Raw genomic sequence first — 4,844 nt, forward strand, 5'->3', positions numbered from 1 at the left:
GTACTTACCCTCCATGGGCAAAGTTGGCACTGTGCAAAACCCTCTTGGGTCTTTATGGTGGGAAGCTGGGTATTCTCCTCTGACATCTCAGGATTATCCACACTCCTGAGGATCCAGCTCTCTCCACTAAGGGATTTGCGTACAGGGAACTGTTTGGCCATTCAGTGCAGGCCTTGGTACAGACCCGAATCGTGGGTACCGGTGGCTGACTGTTACTGTATCCCAGTGTCCAGAAGTACTGTTCAATTTCTCCTTGCATCAGGGATGTGGGCTGAGGTTTGTTTTAATTTAATATTGAGAAATATTTACAGTACATCAAAATAGGTGTGAAATGCATCACAATAGAATCCTCTGCATTCCAGCAATTTTTATACAAGACCAGAGTTTACTGAGAGGTCTGTACAACAGACCTCCTGCTTTATAATTGTCAGAGCTTTAAGTCTGTCTCGTTCTCTACACTTAGATTTTTATAACTTTTGCATGAATGGGTGCAGATCTAATCTAATAGATGTAATAAGCTAGTATACCTGACTAAGTCTCCAGCCCCCATGAGGGACTATGTATTGTTTTGCTTTTTTGTTGTTGTTGTTTGGAGAACTGTGTTTTTCAGTATCCCCAATAGAAAATTAATCTAGTGATGAATTAGTGAATAGAAACGAAAATTATGAATGATTATGAGGAATTCCCCAAAACAGAGTGAACACAAAGGTAAATCTGAAATGTGTGTGGGTAGACATGCACACATGCTCATGACCCATGTAGCTGACAAGCATTCAACACCAGACCAACTTGAGTGATTTGGGAAATTAACTTATTTCACACACAAGCAAACTCATTGGGAATACATTGTTTTCTCAGTCGCGTCTTTAAGTGACCAAATGGTGAAACAGTATGTAAACAAATACTGTTACCCTATTTGTTGTTTATACTAACATTTTAATTCATGTACAATCTTCATGTGCTCTTTCTCTATTGTGTTTCTCTGTGTCTGTGTTTCTGCATGAATATATAGGAACACATGTGTATGTGGCATACATGTGAGTGTTTGTGCATGTGTGTGTGTATATGTGTGTGCGTGTGTGTGTGTGTTTTATGGAATTTGTAAACATAGGTAACATTTGTATTTATAATTTGGAAATACTGAAACTCACATTTGATTTGTTGATCAACCATGCGACTGATCTACTCACATATCTATGAAATTCCATTATATCAAGTGAATAGAGAGAGAACTTAATAGGCTTGTGGTATCTCCAATTCTACCCTTGTCAGGAAAAAAATATTTTTTGGCAACAAAACCCAAACTTCAACAAACACATATACACCCTACAAAACAGGAAAGGTTATGTCATTTAAAGGGAAAAGATATCAGACTGGGAGAAAAATGAGTAAGCCACATCTCCAATACTTGAGAGACATGAGATTGAACTTCAGAAGATATAACGGGAAGGGCCAGGCAGAATCCCTAAGAAGCCAAAATAAGCTAAACACTGGAGCTTCTCATTACATGACAGCTCATGGGTTGGTAAGGATGGTAGACTATACTCAGTCTCCATATAAGACTACAATTTGAACAAGGTGAAAAGCCTACAAAGTGCTAACAGCTACTTTACAAGTTACAGTGTGAAAAACAGAATGTAACTGTAGAAAGAAGAGAAGGATGATATCTGAAAACAGACCAGGCTGTGCTGGAATTGAACAGCTTTCCATGTAAGTAACCAAGCAACACAGCAGCTGCCCTATGCAAAAGTGAGCAAAGAGGAATGAACAGTATAGATACTATGTGTATATAAATACAGGCAATTTGGTAGATTTTTAAGATGTTGAGATGAAAGAATAGGAAGAAATTTCTATCAAGCTCGGCACAATGTCTTGCTCTTAGAATACTCACATTTAAGGGACTGAGGGAGAGGAATAAGGAATTTCAGGTTACCCTGGAATACATATCAAGACAACACCTCTTTTTTTCTCTTTTTTTAAATTCAAATCACTAGTGTGATTGATAGAATATCATGAACAATTTTAAGAAAACAGAAATGTAATGTCTATGCAGTGATACTCTCACTAAGAAAACATGTTCTATAAAGAGACAGGTATTATTAAGTTACAGATAACAGCTGCATTATTGAAGGATGTAGCATGAAGGGTTATGATCCTGTTTGGTTGATCCTTCTTCTCTTTCATGGCTCAGCATCCCTGACCACGTCATTATTGTGCAGACATCTAGATGTTCCCTGGCTTTAAATTTATGTATGTAAACCAGTAATCATTTATATATCCAATGATTTTTTGATTTTACTTTATCTTCAAAAACGATGAGTCTTTAGGAAATGATACCTTTATTGTGTGGGTTTGAATATACATAATTGCAATCAGAGAATAATCTGGGCTCCACACACACACACACACACACACACACACAGGATGGTTGGAGATACTATACCTGTGGCATCAGGAAAGCATAGAGATGAGTGTTTTGATCAGGTTTTCTGTATAATATTGATGACAGGTTAATTATAAGACTGGGTAAAAAATTGAAATACAGTCAAGGTTTTTTTTCCTTCCTTTGATTGATAGCTTGTACAGCATGTGAAACTGAACTTAAACGCAAGGTAAATCTTGAGCCTGAGCTTCATTAGTGGCAGGACTCCATGTTTCCACCTTCTCTTGTAAATATATGGACACTTGGCTCAATGCTTAGTACACTTTAAAAAAATCCCCTGGTGTTAAGAGAGAAAGTATTAAATATGGAATTATGTGAGAAAAAATCTTTTCTAAGCTTTGATTTTTGTTACTGCAGAAAAAGACTTTGACTCTGATGTAAATGAGGCTCTAAAATACTAAAAAAATAATATCTCTCATCTGCAAGAATCCTACTGATTTCTTACTGCTCTGTGTTTCCGGAGATGAGTGTCAATTGTGTCAATTGCTCTTTGTGGCAGGAAAAGGTATTGTCTTTCAAATGCTTTGCAAATGCCAAGTTCTCTGAGGTCCCTGGAGAATGTTTCCTCCTGTTCACCCTTATCCTGCTCTCATTGTCTTTGCTATCTGCACCAGTCCATCTCTACGCACCCCATGCACTTCTTTCTGCTCAACTTATGTAACCTGGAAATTGGCTACATGGGCTCTGTCATACCCAAGATATGGAGAGACTTGTCAGTGTGATCTGAGGGCTCTCTTAGGAGGGATGTACCACACAGATGTTTTTCTCCACACTTTTTAGTATAACTGAGTGTTGTCTATTGGCAGTCATGGCCTTTGGCTATGGTATTGGCAAGATTAACTATGCAATCCAAATGAGTCATGGGGTATGTGTCCATTTATCAATTATTTCATGGGAAATAGGTTCCATTGTAGGGTTTGGACAAAATTACTTGAGGCCCAAATATAACCACACATCAAGAGTTGATAAACTCTTGGTCTGTACAGCAGTGACATCCATGCTGAACCTCATCATCTATAGCATAAGGAACCAAGAAATCAAGGAAGCACTAGGAAGAAATCTGGGTTTGAAGAAAATTGTGATAATAATTATGTGCATAGTCTGTGAAAGAAAGAAAACAAAACACTGTAATCTTTCTGGCTGTTTTGAAAGAAACTTTAAGAAACATAACTTTGTTTTAGAGTGTTCTCTATATTCACCACCATTCTTAATTGTAAAAATATTAATGTTTGCTTGCTATTAAATAACTTTAGTAGATTAGTCCAGTACTTAAAGATTTTGATATGGGCAGAGTTTAAACCACATGCTAATGACTCACGGGCCTTGAAAGTCCTCTGTATCCTTTCTTACATATTTGGAAATCTTCCAAGAAAATACTTCAGCACATTATGTTTCAATTCCAAACTCTTCAGTACATGTAAATTCAGTGCATTCGACTGGAACTGCTAAGTAGTTCTCAGGTCAGTAAATTGTTAGTCTCTGCTTTTTGTACTATTAGGTGAGTCCACATATCAGATTTGGGCATGCAGGGCCTATTATTTTGGAACAGGAGTAATCTTTCCTCCCTTTTATGATTTCTAAGAGGGCGGTGGAAAAGAATTTCAGCCAGGTGATTCTCAAAATCAACATCCGTGTTTCAGATAAACACACACACACACACACACACACACACAAACACGCACACACTCACACACACACACACACACACACACACACACACATACACATGCATTTATCTGCACATTATACAGAAAATTAAGTGGGTTTACAAGTGACAGAAGACTAATATAAATGGTCAGCTTGTGTCAGAAAATTAGATTCTGGTTGTTATTCCCAAATAAAATAAAATAAAATAAAATAAAATAAAATAAAATTAGAATAGTGTATAATGAAAGAAAAATAGAATTCTTTTCAAGTGTGCAGAAAATATGGAAGACTTTAAAATATAAATTACAATGACACTAAATCTAGAGTATTATTTTAGGCATGAGTCACCTATACAGAAAGACAATGATTAGATTCTCCTCAGAATCATTGTTCTCAGTCTACTTACACGCAGTAAGGACCATTAAGGCCAGAGAGTTGGAAAAAAATGACGGAGAAGCTGAAAACAAAGCCTAAAGTTTTGAAGAGACACACAGTCTTTCCATAGTCTTCAAGTACTTCTCCTATAACTTCTATTACTTTAAAAGAAAATATAAAAGAAAAATACATTAAAATATTTTAAACGACAAAAGAAAAATAATTTAAAATAATTTCATTGCTCCTTAATTGGGTGTTATTAAGATGCCAGTCATCCACCTAATGCTGAACTGAGATAAACAAAGCAGGAAACACTTTTTGGCATCTCTGCCAAGTACATAGAATCTCGACCTAAAAGAGAAAAAACACTAGGCAAATC

General features: G+C 36.5%; 1 pseudogene; it reads left to right on the forward strand.

Moving 5' to 3' along the window:
• Or10al37-ps1 (olfactory receptor family 10 subfamily AL member 37, pseudogene 1) lies at positions 2,902-3,447 on the forward strand (annotated as a pseudogene).

This window comes from Rattus norvegicus, chromosome Y (assembly GCF_021556685.1).
Source record: "Rattus norvegicus strain SHRSP/BbbUtx chromosome Y, alternate assembly SHRSP_T2T, whole genome shotgun sequence".
Classification (NCBI taxonomy): domain Eukaryota; kingdom Metazoa; phylum Chordata; class Mammalia; order Rodentia; family Muridae; genus Rattus; species Rattus norvegicus.